The sequence below is a fragment of the Macrobrachium nipponense genome, chromosome 45 (genome assembly GCF_015104395.2).
Source record: "Macrobrachium nipponense isolate FS-2020 chromosome 45, ASM1510439v2, whole genome shotgun sequence".
Taxonomy (NCBI): Eukaryota; Metazoa; Arthropoda; class Malacostraca; order Decapoda; family Palaemonidae; genus Macrobrachium; species Macrobrachium nipponense.
The window spans coordinates 1,783,276-1,800,721 of record NC_061105.1 but is presented as its reverse complement, the minus strand read 5'-3'; the positions used below and the strand labels follow the sequence as shown (position 1 = coordinate 1,800,721).

Genomic DNA, 17,446 nt, shown 5'->3' with positions numbered 1-17,446 from the left:
CTCTCGTGTATTCACGTCTCCTTAGATTTCTTCTGGTATCTTATCCAGATTATTTTGAGAAAGCGGCTCCGCGCTCCCCAACTTCGACTTTTTTGATGAGGAGGAAAACTTCAGACCCTCTCCTCCCAAAACTTGTTCTATCTAAAGCGGTTAGACATTCGTTGAAAGAGAAAAAAAAAAAAATACGGAGAAATGGATGTCTATGAAAAGAGGAACTTAGGGAAGGCTCTTTTTGCTTACCCCCTCCCTCTAAGTTGCTTCGTAAGAGGTATAGGTTTTATGTAACTGGGGAAGCTCCTTCTCTGGGAGTTTCTGCCTCCTCCCAGGAGACTTCTCCAGTTTAATCGACTCCTCTAGAAGATCTGCTTTCGCCGCAGCGAAAGTTTTCTTTACAGCGCCTGAGTTGGACCACGTTGTAAAGAATCAATTTAAAACTTTGGAAGTCTTTAGCTTCCTTGATTGGACTATTGGCGCTTTTAGCGGCCAAGATCGAAGACTGGTCCTTCTCTTTCCCAGGAGTTAGCGGAGGATTGGAGTGGTGTTCTGTCCTGTGCGGACAAATCCATTAGGGGAGGGATGGATGTGATGAGTTAGCTTCGCTCATCGCCTTTGGTACCTTAAGAAAGGCAACTTTGGTGCTCCTTTGCTTCTAAAAAGGGTTACGTTACTTCCCAACAGAATCTGCTCTCTTGTTTGCTCCTTTTGTGAAAGATAACCTCTTTCCAGACGATGTAGTGTTGTCAATTTCGTCTGCGCTAGATAAGAAATCTACTTCGGATTTACTGGCACAGTCTACTAAGAGACCTAAAGCTCCTGTGGAGACTGTTCCTTCGGTTTCTCCTCTGGCCCAAGCGCCTTTTCGAGGGAGAAAACCAAGCGCTTCTTTCGGCCGAAATCGAATTTGCGACCCTCAGTCTAAGGCCTCGGCCAAGGTTAACAAACCTTCCAAATGAAAGCTCGGTCTTCATGCACCAGTGGGAGCCAGGCTGGCTCTGTTTTGGGAGGAATGGGAAAACAGAGGAGCAGAAGCCTGGGTAGTGCAAGTACTCAAGTTCGGCTATCGTATTCCTCTCGTTTCTACCTCCCTCGCTCTCACCTGTGCCAATTCCATTCCAGGCATACTCTCCGGGCTCAGACAAATTTCTGGCGCTAGCCGCGAGAAGTGGTAAGCGCTTGTTCTCAAAGAAGCGATAGAACAGATAGAAGGGGATTTTCCTCCAGGCTTTTACAATCGCCTTTTTGTAGTTCCCAAGTCATCAGGGGGCTGGAGCCGGTTTTTGGATGTGAGCGCCCTGAACTTGCATGTCCCAGCAACACAAAATTTCATATGGAGACCACTCGGTCGGTTCTGGAGTCCATCAGACAGGGGATTGGATGGTCTCTCTGGACATGCAAGACGCTTATTTTCACATTCCGATACATCGCGAATCTCGAAGTACCTGATGGTTCATGTTCAGAAGGCAAGGTGTTTCAATTTCGGGCGCTTTGCTTCGGACTAGCGACCGCAATCCTCAAGTTTTCACCAGGGTTTCTATCCCCGATAGGAAGCTGGCTACACATATTAGGAGTAAGAATCTCCCTCTATCTGGACGATTGGCTTCTCCGGTCGGAATCAGAGAGTCGGTGCATGAAGGACCTTGGAACAACTCTGGATCTTGCCAGAAAGTTAGGAATTCTGGTCAACAAACAGAAGTCCCAGTTGGTTCCATCTCAGAGCATCCTTTATTTGGGGATGATTCTGATGCTCAAGTTTTTCGGGCTTTTCTGTCCCCGAAGAGGGTTCAAGGCTGTCTGGAGACAGTTCAGGAGTTCTTGGACAAAAAGGTAAGTTCTGCCAATCAGTGGATGAGGCTCCTGGGCAAATTGACGTCAGTGGAGAAATTGTGACGTTGGGAAGACTGCACATGAGACCTCTGCAGTTTTTCCTGAGAGCCTCTTGGTGCAGGAAGACACAACCAGACTCGATTACCTTTCCTGTCACAGATCAAATAAAAGAGGACCTAAGGTGGTGGCTCTCTCGAGCAAGGTTGGAAGAAGGGTTAGATTTACGACCCATCCTCCCGAACCTACAGTTCTTTTCCGACGCATCGGACACAGGTTGGGAGCCCTACTGGGAAATCAACGGACTTCAGGAGCTTGGTCGGAGAGGAGAAGAAGTCCACATAAATGTAAAGGAAACTGTTAGCAATTTTCTTAGGGCTCAGACAGTTTCGGAGCTTAGTAGAAGGCCGAGTAGTGGCAGTGCATTCCGACAACTCCACGCTCTCTCGTACGTGCGGAAACAGGGGGGGACTCAGTCTTTCTCTCTGTACGAAGTAGCCAAGGATCTCCTCCTGTGGTCAAACGAAGCGAAGGTTCAGCTAGTCCCGAGATTTGTTCCGGGAAAGATGAACGTCCTGGCGGACGAGTTTAAGTCGTCAACAGCAAGTGTTACCTCTGGAGTGGACTTTGGACAACAAGATTGTCAGAAAAACTTTGGCGCCTTTGGGGACGACCGTCAATAGACCTGTTCGCGACATCGAGGAACAACCGTCTTCCTCTCTTTTGTTCTCCAGTCCCAGATCCTCTAGCTTGGTCGGTGGACGCAATGCTGTTGGATTGGTCGGGTCTGGAAGCTTATGCATTCCCTCCGTTCGGTCTAATAAGAGAGGTGCTGAACAAGTTCATGTCGCACAGCAATGTAACGCTAACGTTAATCGCTCCCTTTTGGGCCAGGAAAAGAGTGGTTCCCGGACCTTCTCCAGTTGTTAGTAGACTCCCCAGACTTCTTCCTCCAGAGAAGTGGCTTCTCAAACAACCCACTTCAAGAGGTTCCACCAAAATGTCCGCTCTAGCTCTGACAGGGTTCAGACTGTCCGGAATCTTGTCAGAGCGAAAGGATTTTCAAGAAGAGCTGCAGAAGCTATCGCTCGTTGTAGGAGAGAGTCTTCTAACAAACTCTATCAAGGGAAGTGGAGAATCTTCAGAGAGTGGTGTAGAAGTGCTAAAGTCTCTACTTCTGAGACCTCTTTAACAGAAATAGCAGATTTCTTCTATTTCTTAGGAACTCTAAGAAACTGGCTCCTTCGACGATCAGAGGATATAGAGCCATGCTCTCTTCGGTTTTTCGACATCGAGGTTTGGATATTTCCTCCAATTCAGATCTGTCGGACCTCATTAGGTCTTTCGAAACCACTAAGCTCCCGCAAGATACAGTGGCTTGGAACTTAGATGTGGTGCTTAAGTTCCTCATGGGCCACCGTTTGAGCCTTTGAAGTCGGCTTCACTCAGGAACTTGACTAAGAAGGCACTCTTTCTTATTGCACTAGCTTCTGCTAAGCGTGTCAGCGAATTGCACGCTATAGACAAAAGAGTCGGTTTCTCTCAAGGCAATGCTGTATTTTCGGTATCTTTGACCTTTCTAGCCAAAAATGAGAATCCTTCTAATCCTTGGCCGAGGAGTTTTGTGTAAGGAACTTATCTGATTTGGTTGGACATGAGGAGGAAGAAAGGCTCTTATGTCCAGTCAGGGCTATTAAGCAGTATCTTGCCAACTAAGGGTATCAGAGGACAATCTTCTAAGCTCTGGACCTCGGTTCAAAATCCCTCTCGTCCTCTTTCTAAGAATGCTATATCGTTCTTTATTAGAGAGCTTATCAGGGAAGCTCACTCGCAGTCCGAGAACGACAATCTTTCCGTTCTGAGAGTTAAAGCTCACGAGGTTAGAGCAGTGCAACTTCTTTAGCATTCAGAAAGAATTTATCTTAGCTTCGATTCTTCAGAGCACGTTCTGGAGATCGAATTCGGTTTTTGCGAGTCATTATCTCAAAGAGATAGAAACGGTTTTCGAGAATTGTAAAACGTTAGGTCCGGTGGCGGTTTCTGGCATGGTGTTGGGAGAAACGGCACAGGGGTCGTCACCTCTATGCTAACTTTTCACCTTGAACATAGGTTGTCGAGTTCAAGGGAAGCTGGGGGTACTGAGTACCTGGGATAATCACCAGTCTGTTAGGTTCAGATTTTACAATGGTTGGGTATATATGTTTTTAAATCTGGTGGTTGGTTGACAAATGTTTTGTATGATTGAATTTCTGGTTCTTAGCCCAGGGCAAGGGCAATCTTTATTGTGTTTTAATATCCTCCGTCAGTCAGCCTTGACTCGCTTGAACTACGGAAGGATTCCAACTCCTGTAGAGGCTAACTTTGGGCAAATTCTAATTCTCTACAATAGTAAGAAGAAGAGCACCGACCAGAGGCAGTAACAGTCTGCTGTAGCTCTCTTACAATGGTAAGGTACAAAACAGACACCTTGAGTGTTTACTGGTATTGCAATAAATGTAACCATTTAAAAATACTAGTGGTCCACTGAATCCCACCTTCCATAAATGTGTAATCAGCTCTATAATTGTTCGGTAAGACACTACAATAAAAATGAAATTTTCATTATTAAAATGAAGTTTTATTGTATACTTACCGAACAATTATGATTATACCCACCCTCCTCCCCTTAGGTGGACGGACGGGCAGAAAAGAATTGGATTCACCTGGGCAGTTGTACCTGGTTCTCCGCGAGTGGAGGGAGATGACGTCATCACCACCAGTGTTGGCGACGCCGACGCGCTAAATTTGAATTTAGTATCCTGCCGCTCGTGGAAATCACGGCTCTATAATTGTTCGGTAAGTATACAATAAAACTTCATTTTAATAATAAAATTTCATGTTTAAAAATGTTGTTGCGGGTTTTTTTTCTTGAGTTTTACTTACCAAAATAGGCTGTTTTCAGAGTCTTTATAGGGGTTCCAACTATTCGCGGGGGGGTGGGGGGTGGGGGGGGACTGGTACATATCCCCCGCAAATACAGGGGACCACTGTACACAAAAGAGGAGGGTAAGAAATATATAAATCACAACAAAATCAGTCAAAATAGTATATAGATCATGTGTATCAAGCTTAAAAATTGTTATTGCAATACACCCCTGAACACCTGAATAAGCCCTGGTCACTTACCAGCCCGAACCATCATTTATTAAAAATTTACCAAATCTTTGGTTAAAATAAATGATCAGTGTTGCCAATCTCCTGGCAAACACCCTCGTTACCTAGTTACCAGCCCACTGCTGGTAGCCCTGCCTCACGGGCCGGTCACACCTGCCCTCTCACGTCAATCACTTATCGTTCGCGGTGGAGTACAGATGTATCCACAGCGAACTCCTTTTTGGTCTTGCCCGGCCTTCATTTGCACCTTTGATTTGATTGATTTTGGTGACGAATTACGCATCCCTTTGGATTACGGTTGGATTGCTCTTAATACCTTGTCATTAGACATTGATTCTGCAAAGGAAGAAACAACACAGGCTACGACAACGACTACTGCATTCTCAGCCACGACATCACAGAAAACGACGAGCGGAAGTTCAACAACGTATCGTCTTTGCCAACAATGCAAGAAAAGGATGAGTACCCTAAGACACGATAATCATTGCTTATGCGTAAATTGTAGGCATGTTCAATGTAATGTAAAGACCAGATGTGTGGAATGTCAGGAGTGGTCTTTGGACCGGATGTTAGGATATCTCAAACATAGGAAAGGTCTTGTATTAAGAAGTAAGCGTAGGCAGGAAGAGACTAATGTAGACCAAGATAAAGACTTAGAGACAGCGCTCTTTAAGAGACTCTGAGAGTAGGCTGACATCGAGTATGACGTCTCTGTTTACTGAATTTATGTCAAGATTAAGTGAGGATAGATCAAGCAATAGGGGTACTGAAATTACTAATCGTTCTTTTCCAGCTCCCCTGCCTGTTCCAGAGACAGCCCTAACCGGTGCTGGGGGTTATGGGGATCCGCAAGCCCACAGGGCAGGATCCGCCGTCCCCCCTGGCGCGGAGCAGGCAGTGTTGGCAGCAGATTCCCCTTCCCTCGATGTGTAAGTTCTCAGGATGATAAAAACTTAGGTCAGATATAGACGAGTAGGGATAATAGGCTACATAGTGTTTAGGAAGAGAAGTGCAGGCTTCTTCGTGTCGGTTTTCTATTAAAAGTAGTAGTTTATAGAGGCACAGTGTCCTTAGAGCCTCTTTAGGCATTTTCCTGCTTCGAGTTCCTTGCATCAGAAGCTTTTAGGCCATGGTTGGTCTTTCAGATCTGCTCCTTCGTCTTTAAGGTTACTTTCCTTTACTTATACGATACGATAATTGTTAATATCAACTAATTCTCCGTTCAATGCATATTGACTTATGATATTCAGTATGGAGAGAAATAGAATAAAATTAACTACGGCTAGCCTAGTGTTCACGATGATATATATCCTATGCATATTCAGTAGCCTAGCCTAGCCTTAAGTATTCGCTGTACAACATATCGGTAGTTATTTTTATAGTGGCTAACGCTGTAGGCTCAAGGCATTCTGACTTCGGATAATTCAGTACAGGTGTAATTGAAAACGAACGAGAATCCGATCTGAGGATAATTCAATATGAATGTAATCGAACAGAATGAAGATCGGATTCTGTCCGACTAAAGCATTATAATTGTATTATATGTATCATCATATTAGCGTAGTATAAACACTAACTCGGCAGTCATTCATGCTTGAATCAGCGGATGACGAATACGGGTTTGCGTCGCCGTATCCATCTCATTCTCTCCTGATTGCCTAACATGACTAACGTAACAACTCTCTCACTTATGCCAAGTTTGTACAAACGTCTTGAAGGAGACGTGTGTTCAACTATGTTGACATTTAACATAGTCAATAAGGTATCTATCTTGTGGCATATAATCAGATATCAGATATAAGGAATTCGTATGTATGACGTCTTCATACGTTTAACAGACTATTGCCGTTAGTAATTACATTGCGCTTATGTCAATTATAGTTACAAATTATTACCAGTCGTATTATCAAATTACAATGACAACTGAAATTAATATTAGGCCTAATAAAGTTAATTTAATTACCTTTAAATATTATTTTATTACTTTTCAATTAAATTACAATTACACTAGCTTGTCGTCAAACAGCACTATTGTAAGGAGGTGTGGCTTAGACAGACAAGGATGCCGGCTAGTCTGTTTTTTCCTTGGCTCCAGATTCAACCATATCACTTGGTCTCGGCTAATGTTTTTGTCCCTAGTTAGCATATTAATGAATATCTGGATACTTAACTTGTGGAACGAAGTCATACTGTTCGTCTTACGATGTAATTTAAGGCCAAAATTTGACTGGTATGTCTCATTGGAAGCTAGTTTTTCCCTCGGGTTAGATGGCGTTAAATTTAGGATTCCTTCGTTTTTCACTCGTTTTCATAGGTATTATGAACCTTACACTTTATATACTTTATTAATCCTTTGTCTGTGTGAAAACAACAGTAATGAGCTCTTTCATGCTATTAGTTTCTTTTACCACGGCTGCGTTTGAATTCATACAAAAGCTTGGGACTTCTGTCCAGGTTGCTGATGCACGTAATTTTGCCTTATTAGCTTCAGCTGCATTTATAACATGAATATAGTAATTACCGTCGCACGCGGATGAATACAGTAACGGATGTTGCTATCGGATTCGATTACTGTCACACGCTGATCAATACAATAAAGTGATGTTATAGGAGTCGATCGCATTAGCAACAAGTTCTCGTTCGGTTGTTCATAGCTGTACGGAGTTATACGAGTATATTATCGTTAAGATAATACCCTTTTAACTTAGAAGAGGGTGCAATTTACGGAGGTGGAGATGTTAGACGATTTATATTCTCTCTCTTTATCCTAGATGATTGTATTTCTCTCTCTCTCTCTCTCTCTCTCTCTCTCTCTCTCTCTCTCTCTCTCTCTCTCTCTCTCTCTCTCTCTCTCTCTTACTTTCCTGATTTCATATTCTCTCAGCCTATTTTCCACGCTCTCCTAACACTGGACTCATTGTGCAACAGAGAGGTTTTTCTTCCTGTCACACCTTTCAAACTTTGTCAATTTCCCTTCAGCGCTGACTGACGACCCTCATAGGTCCCAATACTCGGCCTTTGGCCTAAATTCTATTTTTAAACCCAACAATCTCGCTGTCTGAGTTAGTATTAGAGTAGGGAGCGAATATTAGGAATATGTATAAGGTATTCATGATATGATATATCACGAGAGGATTTTAAGTATTAGGACAGATAGGAAAGAACATGTCTGGGTCTATCTGAGGGTATTCTTCCAAGTGCCAACCAGGCAGAGAACAGACAGGCAGGTATAACACTACAAGAGAGGACATCACTTATGATCGACGACCCACCGTCGCAGACGGCACCGATGGACATGGTTGTCTCCTCCGTACATGAGAGGCCTAAGGCCACATGGGAGGTCTTCAGTTTCCCTCCATACATGAGAGGCCGGAGAGCCACATGGGAGGTCTCAGATCCCTCCATACATGGAGAGGCCAAGAGCCACATGGGAGGTCTTCAGTTTTTTCCTCTACTCAGGTGAGGCACATAGCCAGCTGAGAGGAAACAGGTTTGTATCCCTCCCGCACTCAATGAGTTTTGACCTTAGGGTAGAGGTGCAGGGAGTTTTTCCCTCCACATATGGGAGGCCTAGAAGGCCACAAATGGGAGATTAGTTTGGACGAGTGACAAATGAACTTGAGACTGACCTGTGTACTCAATTACAGTATATTGACTGACAACTGGTACAGTGGAGGGCCGGGCAGATTTGATTCCCCACCTCCAAATTAATGTTGTTAATCGGGCTTATTCAGGTGTTCAGGGGGTGTATTGCAATATGAAGTTTTTATTGTAAAACTAATATTGTAGTACCTACCTGAACACCTGAATGATTCCCACCCTCCTCTCCTCTCATACAGAGTTATTGAGTTATGATTGACGTGAGAGGGCAGGGTTGGTGACCGGCCCGTGAGGCAGGGCTACCAGCAGTGGGGCTGGTAACTAGGTAACGAGGGTGTTTGCCAGGAGATTGGCAACACTGAATCGTTTATTTAACCAAAGATTTGGTAAAGTTTTAATAATGATGGTTGGCGGGCTGGTAAGTGACCAGGGCTTATTCAGGTGTTCAGGTAGGTACTACAATATTAGTTTTACAATAAAAACTTCATATTAAATAAATGAAGGAAAACTGTAGCAAGGGTTATGACAAACATCTTCTGCCCACCTCTTTATATAATTTTGCTAATATTGCAGTACAGTACTACTGTACTCGATTTGCTAGTTTTATTTTGGCTAGAACTAAAATGTAGAATAGTTTAACCAGTGCAATTGTTGAGTCTTCAGATCTCCAAATGTCTAAGCAAAGAGGAAATTCATTCCTGCTTTCTGCTGGTGCCTCCTGAACCTAGGTGTATAAGTTTTTTTTTTTCTTTTCCTTCATATTTATTTTACACCTTTTCCTTTAACATCTCGCTCTGCACTCTATTTCCCTTTGGAGCCCACTCGGGTTTCCAGTCTGCTTGTCTGTTGAGTGTCCATAAGGGTTTTCAGCTGAAGATTTAAAAAAATAAATTATACAGATGCTTCCTAACCTAATCTAGGATGCCAGGCCCCTACCAGACTGGAACTGTATTCCTTCAACCTATTTTGACTTGAAGATGTTTTGGATTTTGTGGAACTTTTTGAAGGGGCAGCTTACCAATGAGGCATACATCAGTAGGATTGTTTTTGCAGTGAGCAGTCTGTGAAAGTAACATTAAAAACTCATCCTATGTATACAACTACTTTTTGTTTCTGCACAAATACAAACCTTCATTTTCAAACTTATTGACAAAGTATCTAACTATACTTTGGAGAGCCCTCACCCACATCTTCTAGAGCAAGTAAGCTCTCCATGACCTGTGGGTTTAGTCCAAGTTGATGATCACCCATGGCCTTGCTCACCTGGAGGGGGGTCTTATGTCTACTAGATAAGGCAAGGGTGCCAGGGACCATTCACCTTTTCCCCAACTTTTTTGGAGGTGTCCAAGATGCAAAGGTTGGATAAGCATCGGGGCTAGGGTAGGAGGCATTCACACAGTCTTCCAAGATTTTTCTTGAAGAGTGTGTATCCGTATCAGTCTTAGAACCAAACAGGTTGTACACCTATGTGTGGAATGGTCCCATGGGAGTTTTCAACGGTCCTTAGAGGTGTCTCAGTTTTTGGCATATGGAATAGAACCCACAGGTCCTGTACATCAAGATTTGGACAGTGAGGTGTACGGGCTGGTTTTTATAAAGGTCATCAAGATTGATTGCAAGCCAGATGGCCTTTGGGAAGGACCTGGGTATTGTCCACGAACTTTTCCTTGTCATCAAGAGAGCTTAGGTCTTTGCTCAGTTGCCTTAGTCTTGACTTATTAGCAATATTTTGGGCCATATAAATTCACCTGTTTTTGTACAGGAAATTCATTTAGAGCCAATTCAGTCTAGTGAGTTCTTTTTGTGTTCCTGGCTTGTCAAAAGGAGAACTCTTTATCTTGGTTAGTGCCTAACCAAACTATAGGTAGACTCAGTTTTGCCTTTTAGCCTACTTTTAGTCTATCACTAGGCGCTCTCTCTCTCTCTCTCTCTCTCTCACAGGTAAAGGTAACAGTATGTTTAAGGTGGTCTTTGTGTGGGATCTTTGATCCTTCGCTGTTAGTAATTTTTTTTTTTTTTTTTTTTTTTTTTTTTTTTTTTTTTTTTTTTTTTTGTGGCACCTTGTACGAGGGGAGGTGACCCCGAAGGAGGAAGCTATATTCTAGAGGCTTTTGTCTGTGGATAGTATTTGTTGACTATCTGGCCCACTGGATAATTTGCCTTCTGAGCTGTTTTGCTTCTTGGAGGATGGGATACAGTGTTGTCACAAGTCCCTAGGGAAATTTGGGTCACTTGAAGGTTGGTCTGCATATGGGGCCTACTTTGATCCTTTTGGATTGAAGTGAGGCTGTGGCAAGGTCATTGTCGTTCAGTTTGTTCAATTCATTTCTTTGTAGCATTTATAGTGAAGGCATTTGTAAAACTGTGAATTCTATGCAACAAATTGACTTTGATTCTAAATTAACACTTTTTCCAAGGTTATCAGTTATTGACATAGTTTTTTAAATTACCATTTTCCAAGATTATCACATATAAACCAGCTATTACCTATTATAATTAGTGTCCATAACTGAAACACTGGCTCTAAGTATGTTTACTCTGAAATACTATTTATAATGCTTTAAAGGAAGGCTTTAAGATTCATTTGCAAAGAAGTTTGTAGAGTATCAAAGTTTATTCTGATGCAATAATTGGTCGTATACTATTTGGTTTTCAGAATCAACATGAGTTACAACCGGGGCCGAGGATTTGGGTTTGGTGGTTTTTCAATAGCTAAGAAGCAGGATATTACGCCTCCACCTCCCAATGCCACACTCAGCAAACATGGTTATCACACCATGACTGCCATCAGCCAGAATGCAATATCAGGAGGTTGTGGATACGGTCAACCACGTAAGCGACCGAGAGATGAGGATGAGTGAGTATTTTTTCGTTACTGATAACTTTTTAGTGTAGAAATCAGTATAGTAAAAATCATAGTTTTTTTTTTTTATTCCATAATTACAGTACAGTAGTACCTCGTCCTTCGAACTTAATCCATTCCCAGAAGGCTGTGCGAAGTACGATTTTTTTGTTCGAAACATGAAACAAACTAGTATCCCCTTAAGAATAAAGGGAATCAGGATAATTCGTTCCCTCTTTTTCACATTTTTTTTCTATTATTAATATATGTTCAAAAGTTAAATCAAGAGTGTAAAGTAATGAAAAAGTACACTATATGAAGTATAATTTTCTAAATTTTGTTTTTTCTGTTTACGATTTACGAACTGTTTTGGTAAAAATTGGCAACCCGGCACCGGCTAAAGCTGGGGATGAGGGAGGAGAGAAGGGAACCCATTTTGAGCAAACCAAATGATTGCATTGGAGGACAAAGGTTGATAGCAAAAGGAAATTTATTCACATTAGGTTACAAAGATAATTAAAGGATTCGCTAGTGTGTCTGTCCCATTGTGTCTTAGAGAGAGAGAGAGAGAAGAAGAGAGAGAGAGAGAGAGAGAGAGAGAGAGAGAGAGAGAGAGAGTAATCAGTGTGTGTTTACACTTGGTTTCGTAAGTGCATTGAAATAAGATTAATTATGCCACGATACATCAACTTACTATTGGCAAATGGCAGACTTTTAAAACAAACATGAAGATTTTACAAACAAATAAGTAATAAGTCAAGATTGCAGGAAAAGGAAAGAGAAATAAAATAACTTTTCACAAGGAAGCCACTTAAACAAACAATTGAAGGCTTGCAGAAGCTGAAAGCGGTGCCAGTTTGTTTATTACAGAGCTGAGTTACTTTTACAGTACGTAGTAAAAATATCGTAAGAACAATTATCACTAGATTGGTATTTTACCGTAACAAAAATAAAAGTGATTTGGGCAGATCAAGTGTAAGTGAAAGAAATGGGCAAATAATCATCCCAGATCAGCTAATAAGTCATTGGGAAGCAGAGCCGTTCTTCTCTCTCTCTCTCTCTCTCTCTCTCTCTCTCTCTCTCTCTCTCTCTCTCTCTCTCTCTCTCTCTCTCTCTCAGCGCACCGGACACTGACTCAAGCAAGCATTTTTTTTTCATGTTTTATCATTGTTAATTTTATTGGGAAATATCATTTTTTATTTGAATTGGTACTGCTTTTACGTACATATTTTAGGAAAGATTTTACTGTCTCTTCTTCTCTCTTCAACAATACCACAATGCACGATAACTTAAAATCATTCATTCACTATTCCTGAAAAATATAAATGCTACCTCCCTCTACCTCAAGTTAGCTGTGTATCAACGCAATGACGAATGATTTTGTTAATCATTTGTGGTAAGTTTTATTGTGAAAAGCTTTGTTCTTTCATTTACTATTTTGTTAATATTGTTCAACTAGAGTCTCACTAGGCACACTGAACACTAGCTCAATTAAGACTTTTTTTTATTTTTTGCATTTGATTGTTGTCATACTTTATCATTACGTTAAATTTATTGAGAAATTCCCATTTTATGTGAATTGCTATTGCTTTTACATACATACTATAATATTTTAACACTCTTCTCCTTCTCTACCCTCGTTCAGTCTCGAGTCAGCTGGGCGGGGTGGATATCACCGGCGTTACGTACGATTTTGATACATCTTTTATGCTAAATGTTATTATTGAAAGCTAAATTTTATATTAAATGCTTTATACTTTAATGTATTTGTCGAATATTGTTATCATTAAACTGTATATTGTAAATGAAAAAATAAATTAATACAGTTTAACTTGTAAGCCCTGGTAGGTCGTCGAATACAAGTATAAACTAGATAATCAGTCACTTCGTAGTTCGAGCATTTGTTCGACAAACGATACAAAATTTTCTCGGAAATTTTGTTCGAAAAACGGAAAGTTCGACATATGAAACGTTCGACAAACGAGGTACCGCTGGTACCGCTGTAATATTCTTTAATTACTCAAAGAAAGAAAAGATGCAGATTTGCTTCTAGTGTGTATATATCAAGCTTTTATTGCATTATGCTTTGTTCATACACGAACAAACCTTCGGTTCTTAACAATAGGATAAATATCTAGCGCCTAGCTGGATCCGGTTAAAAAGCAGATGAAAGCAAGGAATCTTGTAATATCTGGCAACACATGCGTAGATCAGGTGAAGAGTAGTCAAGGACCACGCATCTACACCAGTCTTTTCTTTGACCGCCTGGGCAAGAGTTGTGTTTACCTCTCCGGGCCTTTTCCCAGTTCATTGCCCGTTTTGTTTCTTTTAGTGTGTGTGTGTGTGTGTGTGTTTTTACCTGGTATTATGGCTTCTTCTGCTCCTTCTCAGCGTCAGCGTATGTGCCCCGGAGTTCCTGGTTTTCCTTGTTCTCGTTTTTTGGCTTCGGCAGAGACCGACCCTCACATCACATGCAATAGGTGTCATTCGAATTTTTGTACTATTACGAATCCTTGCACGGAATGCTGGGCATGGCCTAAGGAGCAGTGGAGGAAGTTTTATGGCAAGAGGGAACATCGGAGAGTCTCGACTCTTCCTTCTTGGGAAGGCTTTGCTCCTATTCCCGATGTTTCGTCTTCCGCAGTAGTCAACCCCCATAGTAGCGTTGTCCCAGCATCTCCTTCCTTTTCTTCCATTGATTTGTCGGTGGAAGTATCAGGAGGTTGCCAGGGTAATACGTATTTGTAATGTAGCCCCAACTTCCTCAGGAGCTTTTTTGGTTCCCGAGAAGGGTGAGGTTTTTTCATCATTCTCTTCTCTACCAGTGTTGGAGGCGTCCAAAATGGCAGCGATTTGGAAGGCTCTTGGGCTAGGGGGTAACACCTTTTTGGAGGGGTTGCTAGCGTATTTTGTGGAGGCTCGCACCCCCCCCTTCCCAGTCTTGCCAGGGCATCCCCCCTCCTCCCGGCCTTGTCTTTGTGGGTAGCAGTAGTCGGCCATCTTGTATTGCTCCGCCAGTGTCTGCCGCTGCTTCGAGTTGGAGTGACGCTGCGGCGTCAGCCCCGTTGATGACGTCACGGGGTCCATCTTTGTGTATTCCTCCGCCAGTGGCGTCTCTTTCCCCCTCGCACCGAGGTGAAGCTGTGACGTCACTCTCATCGTTGACGTCTCTCCCAGTCGTCTCCTCTGATCCGCCTTGCTTAGCTGTGATGTCATCACTGCCCCCCAGTTCGCAACATCTCCCTTCCTTGTCTTTGGAGCCTTCTCTGGCACATCAGTCCGAGGTCATATGCCAGGCAGTACTTCAGAGGTTGGACTCTTTATTGGATGTGAAGTTGGCTGCCTTATCGGTTGGGAGGACTACATAGTAGGAAACGTGTTGCTTCGTCCCCCGCCTTCGAGAAGAGTGTGCATAAGAAACTAGTGCTGTCTTCCTCTCCCTCTTCCCCCTCTACACCTCGTCGGCATATCAAGCGTTGGAAGGCTAAGAACTTTGCCCTTCCTTCGTCTTTAAGGAAGGAACAACGCGGACGTGTTCCCGAGAGTGCTGTGGTCGGGCAGTGTTAGTGGTGTGCGTTCTGCAGGTGTTGCTTCGTCTTCTGCCTCGTATCTTGAACATGCACCCCCCACCCCCTCCGTCCTTGCACATCGCGAGTGTGTTACAACCTCCCCTGCCTGTGCACGTGATGTTAGTGCTCCTTATTCTCCAAGGCCTATTCGTCGCCATAAAGATCTGAAGGTGCCTGTCAAGAGGTCGAAGGTAGTGAGCACGGATTTGGTGCAGCTGAAGTGTTTGCCTGCCTCTCTCACTGGTGCTTCCAAGAGTTCGACTCTAAGGGATTCTCCGTCTATCTCGAGTGTTCGAGTTTCCCCCCCATCTCACGTACGTATGGCCACCATGCCCATGACCATTCATGAACATGTGAAGTCATCTGTTGAGGTAAGTGATGTGCCTAGTGTTACAGTGGGTCCATCTTGGAGGCCGACGCTTGGACCCAGCCCAGACAGGTTAGTAGGGGTTTCGGACTTTTTGGCTGCTAACCCTTCTGTTAATTTTGGTGAAGAAGGCGCATTAGAAGAGCCTACACACCCTTCTCGTCATCCGTCTCCAGTGCCAGGAGGAGGGAGACACGCAGGAGTTTCTGGCTTCCTTTTCGGAAGTTGTTGATCTCATTCGTGGGTTTAACAGTTTGGAAAGTAGGACTCAGGCTCGGTCGTCTTACATTCCTTCTTGCTTGGAAGCCTTGGTGGGAGCTACTCAGGACCCCAAATCATCTCTTCAGCTTCCTTTGTCAGGGCACGTTCAGTCGGTCTTGCAGAAGGTTAACGCCTCTGTTTCTGACCAGGACGGTTCACTTCGCTCTACGGGCTCTACCAAACTACTACCCCCGCCTCTCCCGAGGCATAGGAAGTACTATGCTACTAGCTCTGCATTTTTGTTGTCATGCCACCTTAACCCAGACGTCATTCGCCTGATGCCACAGCTCTGGAATCTACGGCAGCCTCCATGTTGCAGACTATTTCTTGGCTGGACCTCTGGTCTTTGGTTATTGCCAAGATAGCTTCTGACAGGTCCCCTGAAGGGTTGGTGAGTGCCGCCTTGCTTGCCAGTCTATTGCAGTCCGGGGGCAAGGCGTTTTCATATTTGGCTGACCTCAGTGCCAATTTATGGGCTAATCTTCTTCTGATTAGGAGTGACGCGGCTTTGCCTGGGATGGAGAGATCGCTCGACACCGAGTCTTTGCTGGCATTGAGGAACGGAGATCTGTTGGAGTCCCAATTTTTGTTTCCTCGGACAGAGCTCGAAAATGCGATAGACCGGCGCCGGGCTGACACCAAGGATCGACTGGTGCACCAGGCCGTGTCTAAGTCAGAGTCTCGCCCTCGGAGACGTCTGGCTCCTCCTCCTCCCCCCCCGGTCCAGTAGCAGTTGAGGAGATCGTTGCCTGGTAGGCCATCAAGGACCTTGAGTACGGCAGGGCCTTCCAGTTCGACACTGCCTAAGTCTCAAGATCAACGCCCCTTTCGCTCTCGTTCCTTTAATCCAAGAAGGGGCCCAACGGGCAGAGGTCAAGGGGGCCGTCGGTAGGTTAGGCTCCTCTCCTTCTCCTGCGCCATGGGTTGGGGGTTGCCTGGCCAGCCATTGGGCCAAGTGGCAGAGTTATGGGGTGGAGAAGTGGGTGGTAGATGTCCTTCGGGTGGGATACCTGCTACCATTCAACTTCTCCCCTCCTCTGTCGGACAAGCCGCAGCTCAGGAAGACATATCCTCCAGATTCTCTAAAGTTCTTGGCTCTTCAGGAGGAAGTGCAGAAAATGCTGGAGAAGGATGCGATAGAGGAAGTAGTGTGTCTGTCCCCGGGGTTTTACAGTCAATCTTGGTGCCCAAGGCGTCGGGAGGATGGAGGCCTATGATCAACTTATCCACCTTGAATCGCTTCATCAAGAAGACAGGGTTCAAGATGGAGACCCTGCGCTAGGTGTTGGCAGCCGTGAGGGAAGGCAACTTCATGCTGTCGATAGACTTAACTGACGCATACTTCCAAATCCCTGTTCATCCCACGTCCAGGAAGTTCCTTCGCTGCTCTCTTGCGGACAAGATCTTCAAGTTCAAAGTTTTGTGCTTTGGGCTGATGACAGCCCCTCAAGTGTTCACAAGGGTCTTCTCTCTCGTGTTAAGTTGGGCCCATGCTCAGGGGATCCATTTGCTGAGGTACCTCAACGATTGGTTAGTCTTGGCAGTTTCCAGGGAGAAGCTGCTGCAGGACAGGGATCGTCTACTTCAGTTCTGTCTGGACCTGGGCATATTAGTCAACCAGGAAAAGTCAAACCTCGTACCCACTGAAAGGATTCTCTACCTGGTCATGTCATTGATACGGCAGTGGCAAAAGTTTTCCCATCGGATCAGAGATTGGAGAAGTTTGCGGGCTGTAGCGCGCAACTTCCTGTCAAAGTCACATCAGTCAGCTCATCAGTGGCAGGTTCTTCTGGGAGTGTTATCTTCCCTGGAGAAGCTGGTCCCTCATGGGCG

At 44.0% G+C, this 17,446-nt stretch overlaps 1 long non-coding RNA gene across 1 annotated transcript in view; it reads left to right on the top strand.

Moving 5' to 3' along the window:
• The window catches only part of LOC135214081 (uncharacterized), a 41,961-nt gene that overhangs the window by 11,748 nt on the left and 12,767 nt on the right, over positions 1–17,446 (top strand). The window contains exon 3 of the long non-coding RNA XR_010314254.1: positions 11,231–11,431. This is a non-coding gene — a long non-coding RNA (uncharacterized LOC135214081). The remainder of the gene's footprint in view (positions 1–11,230; positions 11,432–17,446) is intronic.